Genomic DNA, 13,680 nt, shown 5'->3' with positions numbered 1-13,680 from the left:
ATGATGCAAGGGCCAGACTCATCCCTGGAAGTCCTGTCCCATGTTGCCAGGGAGACTTATACTCCTGGGAGTCATGTCCCATGTAGTGGGGAGGTTACTGTGTTTATTTGCAGAGTTGGCTGAGAGAGACAGGTCACAAGGGATATAGACTATCTAATGCTACTTTTTTACTCTCTCAATTGCCTAGTTGGGATGACTGGTAAAATATGTATTTTTAAATTGAATTGAATATTCAGGGGACTAAACAAAGGATGTGGAAGGGTTCTATTGATTTTGCTCTTAAAATCATGTATATCATATATAGTTTATTGCCTCCATTATTCCAGAGAGAGAAAATGGAGGCCAGATATTTGAGGTCCTGAATGTCCTTCTTCTGACTTTCAGTGGTTTGAAGAGCTAGGGGGAAGAGAAATAAAACTTGATATAAAGTTTAATGTATTCTTAAGTTTTCTCACCTTTTTCTTTACTATTTCTTTAGTGTTTATAATATGTCTTTAAAAATTTTCATGTAAATGTGGTAAATTCAAAAGTAGTGTTTAGTATCAGGAGTTATAATTGCTTTTTTAACTGATTTCTAAAGCCTTTATATTTTTCATGAGTGGTCAGTTGCTTGATTTTATTTTTTTTAATCTGTAGCACCTGTATTGAGATAAACTTTACATGCCATACGTAAAATTCATCCTTATGAAGTATACAATTCAGTGGTTTTAGTATATTCCCAGAGTTGTGCAGCCATCACCACTAATTCCACAACGTTTTCATCATCCTAGATAAAACCCTGCACCCATTAGCATTTGCTCCCCATTCTCGACTCCCCCCAGCATTTGGCAGTCACTAATCTAATTTCTGTCCCAATTGATTTGCCTGTTCTAGACATTTCATATAAATGAAACCATACAAAACATGGTCCTTTGTGTTTGGCTTCTTTTATTTAGCATGTTTCCAAGATACATTCATATTGTGGTATGTATCAGTTCATTCTTTTTGATCACTTAATTCCTTTTTATAGTTGAATAATAGTCCATTATATGTACCACATTTTGTTTATCCATTCATCAGTTGATGGAAAATTTTTTTTTTTTTTCGCCACTTTCTGACTATTTTGAATAATGCTGCTTTGAACATTCTGGTACAAGTTTTTGTGTGAACATATGTTGCCAGTTCTCTTGAGTATATGCCTAGGAGTGGGATTGCTGAGACTTATGATGACTTAATGTTTTGAGAAACTGCCAAACTGTTTTCTAAAGAGGTAGCACCATTTTAGAATTCCACCATTAATGTATGAAGGTTTTAATGTCTCCACATCCTTTCCAACACTTATTATTGGTCTTCTTAATTTTAGCCACCCTACATGGTGTGAAGTAGTATCTCATGTGTGTTATTTTTTTAATGCAATTTTATTGAGATATATTCACATACCATATAGTCTATCCAAACTTTACAATCAGTGGCTCACAGTATCATTGTATAGTTGCGCATTCATCGCTGCAATTTTCATACATTTTCCAAAATAAAGAAAAAAATATAAAAAAATAAAAAGGAACAGCCAAAACATCCCATCCCTCCTTCCCCTCCCCCATTATTTATATATTTTTGTTGTTATTTTATTAGTCATCTAAGCATACACTGGTTAAAGGGAGTGTCACTTATCAGGTTTTCACTATCACATGGTCACACGATAAAAGCTATAATAGTTATACTATCATCAAGAGTCAAGTCTTCTGGATTACCATTCAACAGATTCAGGTACTCCTTCTAGCTATTCTAATATACTAGAAACCAAAAAGGAATATCTATGTAATGTGTAAGAAGAGCCTCCAGACTGACCTCTTGACTATTTGAGGTCTGTCAGCCACTGAACCTTTATTCTGTTTCATTTCTTTTCCCGCTTTTGGTCAAGAGGGCATTCTCGATCCTATGATGCCAGGACCAGGCTCATCCCTGAGGGTCCTGTCCCTCATTGCCAGGGAGACTTACACCCTTGGGAGTCATGTGTGTTTTTTTGCAGAGTTGGCTAAGAGAAAGAAACCACATCTGAGCAACAAAAGAGGTTCTCTGAGGGTGACTCTTAAGCATAATGATTAGCAGGCTTACCTTCTCTTTTGGAGGAATAAGTTTCATAAGGACAAGCCTGAAGATTGCGGGCTTCACTTATTAAATTGGGATTCCCTAATGCTTGCAGGAATATCAGGAATTCCCCAGGTGAGGAAGTTTAATATTTCCACATTTTCTCCCAGTCCCTCAAGGGGACTTTGCAAATTCTTTATTATTTTCTGCTTAAAGTACTCTGAGGCACATTGAGGTATTATATTAACCTATCATGGTTTTGATTTGCATTTTACTGATTGCTAATGATGTTGAGCATATTTTCATGTGCTTATTGGTCATTTGGAGATCTTCTTTGGAGATACATTTATTCAAATACTTTGCCCATTTTAATATTTGGGTTATTTATCTTTTTTTACTGAGTTGTAGTATTTCTTTTATATTCTGGATACTAGACCCTTATGATGCATAAATATTTCCTTCCCTCTGTGCATTTGATGATGTCCTGTAAAGCAGAAAAGTTTATGATTTCAGTGAAGTCCAGTTTATTTTTCTCTTGTTGCTTTGCTCTTGGTGTTGTCTTTATGAAGCTTTACTTAACCCAAGACCATGAAGGTTTACTCTTATGATAATTTCTTTTATAATTTAGCTTATACAGTTAGATCTGTGATCCGTTTAGAATTTTTGTATTTGACATCAAGAAGTGGTCCAACTGCATTCTTTTGCATGTGGGTATTCACTTGTTTGAGCTCCATTTGTTGAAAAGGCTGTTCTTTTCCCATCAAGTTGTCTTGGCACCCTGTTGAAAATCAGTTGCCTATAAATGTAAAAATTTGTTTCTGGACTCTCAGTTCTAATCCATTAATCTATACATCTGTCCTTATGCCAGTACTACACTGTCTTGATTATTGTAGCTTTGTAGTAAGAAGTGAGATCAGGAAGTATAAGTCCTCCAGTTTCGTTCTTTTTTTTCAAAATTGTTTTGGCTATTTTGGGTTTCTTGCATTTCCATGTGAATTTTAGCATCAGCTTCTCAGTTTCTTTAAAAAGGCAACTGGAATTTTGATAGGGATTACATTGAATCAGTAGATGCGTATGGTAAATACTGCTTTCTTAACAGTATAAACCCTTCCAATCTATGAATATGGGGTATTTTTCCATTTATTTAGGCCTTTAATTTCTTTTAATGATGTTTTCTAGTTTTCAGTGTACAAATCTTACCGTCTTTTGTTAAATTTATTCCTAAGTATCTTTTTCTTTTTCATGCTACTATGATTGGAATTGTTTTCTTAATTTTATTTTCAGATTCTTTGAAAGTGCTTATTTTGACAGTTTTTCAGTATATAATTTTAAAACTCTGTTCTTAGTTTACTTTTATATTAGACTGGTTTAAGTTGTTATAACAGGTCATTCACTCTAAGTTGTAAGATTTATCAACCAGTTAGGGAGTGGTGGTAGATATAGCCATTCCTGAACTCTGGGGAATAGTATTTGTGTGTATGTGGTTTTTTTTGTAAATTACTTGAAAAAGACTTCTCTCTGTTAACCCCCAACTAGTCTCTTCTGATTCGTTAATGTACTTCTTGACTATAATATCTGAAGGTAGTTCTCTAGGCTTCGTTTCCACTACTAATTTTTCATTTTCCTAATCCTCCCAAAGTATTGAATAGATCCCTGAGTCATTTAATAGCTTTATGGGATGGGACAAGTTATTTTACCTCTCTGAATTTGTTTCCTCATTGATAAGATATAGGAGGAAATATTTAATACTTAAAAGTTTTTGCCAGAATCAATTCAAATTGGACTTTGTCTTCTTTAGTTTGGGGTACTCTAGCTAGATTTATGTGAATAAACTACCTTACCCTTCCAAAAACCTTCATCAGCTTTCTGCATTACAGGATTAAGTGTGAATGAAGTCAGGCTATCCAACTCAGACTGTATATACTATGGACAAAGCACTAAATTAGATATTGTTGCACAAAGGACTAAATTAGATGCACAGTCTTTGCATTCAAGTTTATAGTCCAGGTAGGATGACAAGAAGTTGTTTTGGAATGTACTTCATCTAGTTCTGTACCAGATATGGGAGTTCATCATTTAAATGATTGCGTACCTTCCTGTAGTTTCTTCCCAAAGCTATGGTTTATATAAAGTTCTAGAGAACCTGTATGTTTATATACATATTTATTGTTTGGGCTAGACGACAACCAAGATGAACTTTAGGGCTCATTGAGGAGAATTTTTATCTGGTCATTGGCCACGTGTACCTGTCTCTTTGTGATCCTTTCATAATGATGAAGGAAAACTTTGGTGTTTTTTTGTTTGTTTGTCATGCAGGGGCACTTTACAGCTGAAGTAGTTGGTCCCTTCAGTGCCTCTTGCTAAGCTTTGTTAAGGTAATCATTATAGCTTTCTGAGTTAGAGAGTGTCAGTGAAAGAATACAGAGATGATAAATAACACACAAATACGTGATGTCTCTATTAACGTGTGTCTTGAGGGCAAAGGTTTTTAATTCTGTTTTAAAGTAACCTCGGTTTGGAGGAATTAGAGTTTTAATGCCTCCACAGAGAGGAAAGAGACATGTGCTGTTCTATATGTACATACTTTTTGGTGGGCTAGGGGTTGGCTAAAGAATGATATTCTTAGGCCTGTATCATTGCTCTGTGAGCATAGGGCCCTTGATCTGTTCTTAATCTTTATTGATCGGGTGGAGAGTGATTTGAGAGAAAGGAGTACATCACAGCTTTTTTCACTTGAAGGGGAAGTCATCTTTTATGTGTGCTATGAGGGTTTGGAATTCAAGTTTGGGAAACTTATTTGTTTCTATAGCTCCCCATTTATTTCTCTGACTGGTCGTTACATTTCTGACATTGAAACATTGTGTAATGCATCTCTTTTTTTTTTTTTTTTTGGTCAATATGAGTATTTTATATCATCAGTCTAAGTATTTGTTCAGTAGTTGATTGCTGAGTACTTGCTGTGGGCTGGGAACTGTTCTAGATTCTGAGTATACAATGAATAAAACACAAAATCTATGCCATTTTTAAGCTAACTTTCTAATTGGGAGGGATGGACAATAATAAATAAATATGGGAGTTACAGTATGTTACATGATTTGTTGTTATGGAGGAAAATGAAGCAAGGAAGGGAGGTAGGAATGCCGGGGGTGAGTGTTGAGGTTGTAAGAATGTAGCATTAGAGGAATCATTTGATGTAGCTATTTGGGTATTTAGGAGAGGAGGATTCCAGATCAAGGGAAGAAGAGCAAGTGCAGAGATCCTGGCAGGAGTGCCTGAAGTTTATCAGGAACAGCTGGAAGGCTGGTGTGGTAGAAGAGGAGTGAGGGAGAGGCAAGTCCTGAGGTCACCTGGGTAGTGGGGGTGGGGGTGGGGGTGGGCAGTGTAGTTCGTAGAAGTTGTCTATGCTATAGCAAGGATTTTCATTTTAATGCTGTTCAGTGGGGAACCAAAACCCACTGAAGGTTTTAAGCAGAGAAATGGCATGGTCCTTAGTTCTATTTTAAAATGATCACTCTGGCTTTTTTGAGCATATAGAAGGTAAGCAGGGGGAAGCTGAAAGACCATTTTAGGAAGCTATTCAGTAATTTAGGCAAAAGAAGATAGTGGCTTATACCAGGGAGGTACCTATATGGAGGTGGTGGGAAGTGGTCGGATCCCGGAGATAGATAGAAAGATAGATGGATAAGACTTTTAAAATTTTTAAAGATTTTTGTAGATTTTTAAAGATAATTGTAGATTCACATGCAGTTGTAAGAAATAATACAGGGAGATCTCACATACCTGTTACCCAGCTTCCCTCAGTGATACGTCTTGTAAAACTATAGTACAATATCACAACCAGGAAATTGGCATTGATATATTCCACCAATATTATTCATATTTCTCCAGATATACTTGTACTCCTTTGTGTGTGTGTGTGTATGTATGTAATTCTGTGCAGTTTTATCACATGTATAGGTCTGTGTAACTACCACCACAGTTGAGATACAGAATAGTTTGTATTGCCCTTTTATAACCATACCCCACTAACTTCCTCTCATTCCCTCCATCTCTGTCCATCATTTTAACCCCTGGTAACAATCAAAGTCTGTTCTCCATTTCTGTAACTTTGTTATTTCTTGAATGTTATATAAATGGAATTATATACAGTATGTCACCTTTTTGGGTTGGCTTTTTTGGTCAGCATAATTCTCTGGAGAGTCATCCAAGTTGTTGCCTGTATCAGTGCTTCATTCTTTTTTATTGCTTTGTAATAGTCCATGGTATGGATGTACCACAGTTTACTTGTTCACCCATTGAAGGGCGTCTGGATTGTTTCCATTTTTTGGTTATTGTGAATAATGCTGTGAAAATTCATCTGCATGTTTTTTTCATTTCTTTAGGACAAATGCCTAAGGGTACAATTGGTGGAATATTGCATATATTTTGAAGGTGGAGTCAACAGGATTTCTAGGTAGATTAAAAGTGGTTTCTGAGAGAAAAAAGATTAAATACTTCAAGGTTTTTGGCCTGGGCAACTAGAAGAGTGGAATTGCCAACAATAAATGAGACAGGAAATACAGGCTTATGGAAGAAGATCAGGAATTTTGCTCATGACATATCAGGTTGAGAAGTATACTAGACACCCAAGGAGAACTGTCAAGTGGGTAGTTGGGTAAAAGATTCTGGAGTTCAAGGCAGAGGTCTAGTCTGGAGATACAAAATTAGGAGTCTTCATCAGGAGAGCTGAAAAGAGGCACAAGACTGAGTCTTGGATACTCCAGTGTTTAGAAAAATAGGAAGATGAGGAAGAATTAGTAAAGGAAACTGTGAAAATGGTAAGTAAGGAAAGAGGAAAATTAAAAGGGCTTAATGTACTGGAAAGTAAGTGGAGAAAGCATTTCAAAAGGTAAGTAGTGATCAAGTGATCATCTACTTCTGTGGCAATTATAGTTACATTATATAGGTATATTCTCTATGTTAGTCTGAGATTGTTTTAGCTGGATTGTATTCTAGAGGTATTTATAGTAGGGTGACCCCGTTTTCTAGTTTCTTGTTAGTAAGGAAAATTTTTCAAGTTTTTGTTTATTCAGAAAGCAAATGGTCCGGAAAGCAGAGGGTAATTGCATCCTGCCTGTTTATGATCCAACCTAATTATATACTCTTTCATGAAATTTTAAAAAAATCTCCTCAGGTGGAAGTGTTCTTTCCCTTTCCAAAACGGTCACATTATTTTGTTTGGTATCTCTAATGGCACTTAACATTTTCTTTTGTTATTTGCATACTTGTATATGTGTCTTAATTTGAGCACTTTCTGTACTCAATTTCTGCTTCATTGTCTTTGTATTCCCCAAGCATATAGAAATAAATGAAGGCTGAATTGAGTTACACTTCACTGTGGTAGTTAAGAACATGGGCTCAGGAATGTGGCCCACCTGGTTCAAATTTTGCCTTTGGTGTTTGCTAGCAAATTCCTTAACATCTCTATTCTTATGACCCCTCTGGAAGAGGGGGATAATAATGTTGCCTACTTGATAGATAGGTTTGTGGAGAGAATGAAATGAAGGTACAAGATAAAGCTTTTAGCACAATGCCTGACTTGTAGTCAGTTCTCAATAATTTTTAGTTGTTCCCATCATTGTTATTGGTGATAATAATATGCTATCATAATATTGACTTTCAAAGTACAGGGTTAAAGGAGTGCTGCAAGTTGGGGTTGGCTTACTTGCTAGATCCTCTGAAAACTAAACATTCAAGATAACCTACTTCAGCAGTCAGTGGTGACTGACAGGAAATAGAAGTCCTTTAGACCTTGCAGATGTCCTTTCTGTTGTTCTCCTTCCCTTCCCCTTTATATGCTATACAGGTTGTTTGTGTGACTGACTAAAACAGCATATATGAATCCTATTTATTGTTTCTATAAAATTGGGGGTTCTTTGTAGAAAATTTTAAACTAGCCTGGGCAGTATGCTATACAATTATGATTTTTTATTTGCACAGTTTAATATAGTAATGTGAAAGGAAAATGTTATAAATTCCTAGAATATTAGTGGATAAATTAATCCAGGAAAGTCCACTATATCTATGATGTATGTGTACATGTACTAAGTGCTAAAGAGAGACTGAATTTAAGAAACTTTATTTTCTAGTGCAGGGGTTGGTAAACTGGGCCTCCTGCTTGTTTTTCTCAAGTTTCATTGGAACACAGCAAGAGTTGAGTAGTTATTAACAGAGACCATACCGCCTGCAAGGCTAACGTATTTATTATCTGGCACTTTACAGAAAATATTTGTCAACTTCTGTTTGAGGGTATGACTTATGGCTCTTTTACAGCTTTGCTTATTCTTACTCTCTTATACTGATGCCTATTCTCTAGGATCCCTTCTTGCATATCTCACCTTTCTTGGGGTTCGTCAAGGTTCTACTTTCTGACCAATTTCTTTTTAGTGTCCTTTATAGACTTTTCTGCTACTGGAGACTCTGGCCACTTCTTTCTTATTTTACAGGCAATTTTATCTACTCCTGTGGCTTCAAGAACCACCCACATTTCTTGCTAGAGGATAAGATGAACATATCAGATTGCTTTCTGAACCTTTTCACTTCAGTACCCCTCAGTCATTTCAAACTGAACATGTCCCAAACTGAACTCATTCCTTCCTGCTTCCAAAAGAGCTTCCTAGGCTGTGAACTCAACTTCCATGTAGATAGTCACATGAGTCAGAAACTTGATAGCTATCAGACACTCCCCCACCCCACCCCCTACCCTCCCAGTTACCAATCCAGTAGCATTTGGTGATCAAGTAACTTGCTGTTGCCTGTCAGAGCCATTCCCTTCCTTCCATTTTCACTGTTTCTGCTCAATGCAGGTCCTAGTTTTATTTACCTTCTCTTCTCTTTAGAAACTTTTTTTCATAGTCATTGATCTTCCCAAAACAAATCTTTTGCTTAGAACACATAGTCGCTCTTTATGGCCTCTAATATTGAAACTCTAGCACTGTATTTAAGGCTTTCTACCTGATCCCTTTCAACAGTCTTTCAAAGTAATAAGCAGATTTTTCTTAGCTCCTGTCTCCTCTTAACTCTAGCACTTTCTGAGTGAGCTGAATTTAGCACATTGTATTGTAATTGTTGGTTTGCTTATTAATTAGCATGTGAAACCTTCAAGGACTGTGAATTTTTGTATACTCAGAGCACAGGCTCTAGCACATAGATGACTTCAAAATATTTGCTGAACACATGGAATTATTTTGAAGTGATAGTCTAGCCAATTGTAGGGTCTTTTGGGGCATGTAAATTTACTGTGCAATCACAAAGATTTAGAGGCAGATAAAACAGTTTTTAAGTCCAAGTGTGATTACTAAGCATGGATGCTAGAACTTTGGTGTATCCTTATTTTCTGCAGAATATGCATTTTGGGAAAGTGTTCTTTGAAGCAAATCCAGGGAAGTGAATTCTTTTTTTACCAGATTTTATGAAAATGGAGCTTTCTATAGTGAGTGTCGGAAATAAAGCGGTACCTGTAAGGGAATAAACGCTCTCTCGGTTCTGGAGGAGAAAAGAATTTATTTACGATCTTGCAAGATAGGGCGTCCAGCCAAACACATGAAAGGCTGGCGCGCCAGAGGAAGAGAATGGCGATCTTTAAATCTCCTACTCCTAATTCGCAAGTCCCTCCCCTGTTTCCCCATTGACTGGGTACTACAGAGGTTACAGCCTATCCGAGAACGCTAACTAATTCATCTTTTGAGATTTTAATTTGTACAGCCAATCCCAGAGAGCCAACTAGCTCATTATTGAGATTTTGAACTGATTAGCCAATCCCCCCCAAATTTTTATTTTTTTGCTGTGAGTTCTTGCCTCTGATATTACCTCATATCTCTTTACATTCCAGTAACTATGGTTACTTTTCCATATAAGGAGCAGGCAGATTCTCTCTTCTCTTTGTCTGGGGCTTGTTTAAACTGGTTTTGCCTCCATTTCCCTTATTCCGTGCTGTCTCTGTGTGAGAACGAAACTTATTCCTTTCTTACAGTGAGGAAAAATATCCCCCAATAGAATGAACTTGGGTGAAGAAGAAAAGATGACAACCAGATGTTGCCTACTGTTCACCCCACAGTATTAAGCTTGCTGTTTGTTACTTCTTTATAAGTTCACTTTTCATTTATTGAACTTTACATAAGGGTACATAAGATATCCTTCTGGAATCCCATGACTCAATCTTTTTAGCTTCTGGAATTCATTTATTTATTGAAGTGTGAGATATTAGATGATGTAAGGACGAGCAAAAACTTCTATGTATTGTTTAAAAGTGGATATATGTTCATGGTTATTGGTTTAAAGAAAAGGATAATTTTTTCTTTAAATGTGCCTTTCAGGTTTTCTCATACTTGTGTGATATTTATTCCATCTTAGGTAGTCCTTTTTTATTGTTGTGTAGATGGGAATGATTAGTCAAAATCTAGTTTACATGTAATCGTTTGTCTTTTCTATATTGGAAAAAAATTACGTTTATAAACAGGTGGTTTACCACAATGGATTTCAGACTTTTAACTGTGACTTATATTAAGAAATATACTTTACATTGCAGCCCTGTGCACAGAAAAATAATTTTAACTACAACTCTCCTGAAAAAGTCTCCACTCATAATTATGTAAAGAACTATTTTATTCTTCTTTCCCACACCCTTGTCAATGCTGATTGGTTGGAACCCACAGTTAGGAAAATACTGGTCTTTAGCACATTATAAAGCAAAAGCAATTACAGAAATGAGGAATTTACTTTGCAAAAGACAAAGTCAACCTTCCTTGGGATCTCTGTGGGTGATATAGAAAGATAGCAAAAGTCAGCTTTTAAAGTGGCTGAGCAAATTTTGTGTGTTTAATCTATGTAGTGACTATAATGAAATATCTGATTTCTACCTTTGAAAAGCATTTTTTAAATATATAACACCATTGAGCTGTGGTAGTAAAAATAACAGCAAAACCAAGAGAGTATATAATTAGTACCAAATTATTTGTAAGTGCTACAGGAATTTAAGGGACAGGAAGAGAATTAGGGTGAGTTGGAGCAGCTGGAATGGCCTCCTAAAAGAGATATGAACTTAAAGGATGGGTAGATTGTGTGTAGGTGGGAGGAGGGCTGAGACATTCAAGTGATGGTAAGTGTGATGAGTGGCTGAGAATTGGTAATGAAACAGTATATTCAGGAAGAGTTCTTTGATGAGGAGTTGCTAAGATTATAAAGTGATTTACACTTTCTTCTGTATGAAATGGGCATCTCTCTTGAGCGTGCTCTCTCTGAACTTGGAATGAAAATTCAGTTCACGTTTTGGGAGAGTGTTCCTGTTTGCTAATGCTGCCAGAATGCAAAACACCATAAATGGATTGGCTTTTATAAAAGGGGGTTTATTTGGTTACACAGTTACAGTCTTAAGGCCATAAAGTATCTAAGGTAAGGCATCAACAGTCGGGTACCTTCACTGGAGGATGGCCATTGGCATCCAGAAAACCTCTGTTAGCTCGGAAGGCACATGTCTGGCATCCGCTTGCTCCCAGGTTGTGTTTCAAAATTACGTCCTTGGGCGCTTTGTCTCTCTTAGCTGCATCTCCTCTTCAAAATGACACTCTCAGTTGCTCGGAGGTCCTTCTGTTTGTGAGCTCTTTTTGTAGGACTCCAGTGAACTAATCAAGACCCACTCTGAATGGGCAGGGCCACATTTACATGGAAACATTCAATCAAGAGGTCACACTCTAATCAAAGGTGTCACTCACAGTTGGGTGGGTCACATCTCCATGGAAACAATCAGAAGGTTCCAGCCTAATCAATACTTATATGTCTGCCCCCACAAGATTGCATTAAAGAATATGGCTTTTTCTGGGGGACATAATATATACAAACCAGCAGAGAGAGTAAACGTGGCATGGTTAGAGTGGAGAGAACCTAGAAATTAATAGGATAGGTGTGAAGTGGTAAAACCTGGAAACTAGTAGAAACAGGCTGATATAAGGGACATTTTTGAAGGAAAAATCAACACAGCCTTTTGACTAGATATATAGAAGATAAAGGAATGGTAATAGAAAGAGGGTAATGTCAAATTTCTAAGCCTAGGCAGTTAGGAGTGTAACGGTAACACTGGACAAAGAAAAGAATAGAGAGGATGATATATTCCTGTATAAGCAGTAAGTCAGGACTAAAGATCCCAGGTGGTTAGCAAGAACAAGTGGCTTCTTTTTTAAGTGTAATTTTATTGAGATATGTTCATATACCGTACAGTCATCCAAAGTATACAATCAGTTGTTCACTGTATCATCATATAGTTGTGCATTCATCACCACAGTCAATCTTTGAACATTTTCATTTCTCCAAAAAATAAGAATAAAAATTAAAGTAGAAAAGAACATCCAAAACATTCCATACCCTTCCTCACCCCCTACTGTTCATTTACTTTTTTAAAATACAGTTTTTTTGAGATATATTCACACACCATACAATCATCAGTTATTCACAGCACCATCATACAGTTGTGTGTTCTTCACCAAATTGATTCTGGTCAGTTTTTTGACCGTTTCCTTACTCCAAAAAAAATAAAAATAGAAGCGAAAAAGAACACCCCAGACTTTCCATCTCCTCCATCCCACCCTATTCTTCATCTAATTATTGTCCCCATTTTCCCACTCATCTGTCCATACACTGGATAAAGAGAGTGCGAGCCACAAGGTTTTTACAGTCACGCAGTCCAACTGTGCAAGCTACAAAGTTATATAATCGTCTTCAGGAATCAAGGTCGCTGGGTTGCAGTTCTACAGCTTTAGGTATTTCCCTCTAACCATTCCAATACACTAAAAACTAAAAAGAGAAAAAAGCTAAAAACTAAAAAGTGCATAAGAATACCCTCCCAGAGTGACCTTTTGACTCCATTTGAAATTTTTCAACCACTGAAACTTGATTTTGTTTCATTTCTCTTCCCCCTTTTGGTCCAAGAAGATTTTCTCAATGCCGTGATGCTGGGTCCAAGGTCATCCCCAGGAGTCATTTCCCATATTGCCAGGGGGATTCACACCCCTGGCAGTCATGTCCCATGTAGGGGGGAGGGCAGTGAGTTCACTTGCTAACTGGGCTTGGAGTGGGGTAGGGGCACATCTTAGTAACAAAGAGGCTCTCTGGGGGAGACTCTTAGGCACGATTATAATAGGCTTAGCCTCTCCTTTGCAGCAACAAGCCTCACGATGGAAAGCCCCTAGATCTAGGGCTCAGCCCACCAAATTGGGGGTCCTCAGTGTTTGCAAGAACATCAGCAATAACCCAGGTGGGTTTTAAATCTGCCCTTTGTATGACAGCTTGATCTTATTGTGTGTGGGTGGTTTTTTTTTTTTTTTTTAATTAAATTTTATTTTATTTTATTTTATTACATATATTATGGGTTTACAGAAAAAATTATGCACAGGGTTCTTCTATACATCACTCCAGGGTAAGACCTCCAGTGCCTGGAAATCAGGCCACCCAAGAGAAATCACACATAACACTCCAAATATGAACGGACAGTTGATGGTATGGAGACCACTTAAACTCTTTTCTGTTTTATCCTCTGGTGCTCTCTAGTTAACAATTCACTGGGAGGTGGTGTCCACACAGCAG

At 37.0% G+C, this 13,680-nt stretch overlaps 1 protein-coding gene across 3 annotated transcripts in view; it reads left to right on the top strand.

Moving 5' to 3' along the window:
- Nucleotides 1-13,680, top strand: part of GSK3B (glycogen synthase kinase 3 beta) — a 280,899-nt gene that overhangs the window by 102,777 nt on the left and 164,442 nt on the right. The gene's annotated exons all lie outside the window — the stretch shown is intronic.

Source organism: Choloepus didactylus, chromosome 1, assembly GCF_015220235.1.
Source record: "Choloepus didactylus isolate mChoDid1 chromosome 1, mChoDid1.pri, whole genome shotgun sequence".
NCBI classification, from domain to species: domain Eukaryota; kingdom Metazoa; phylum Chordata; class Mammalia; order Pilosa; family Megalonychidae; genus Choloepus; species Choloepus didactylus.
Note: the sequence above shows the minus strand (reverse complement) of the source record. Positions and strands in the feature narration are given on the sequence as shown.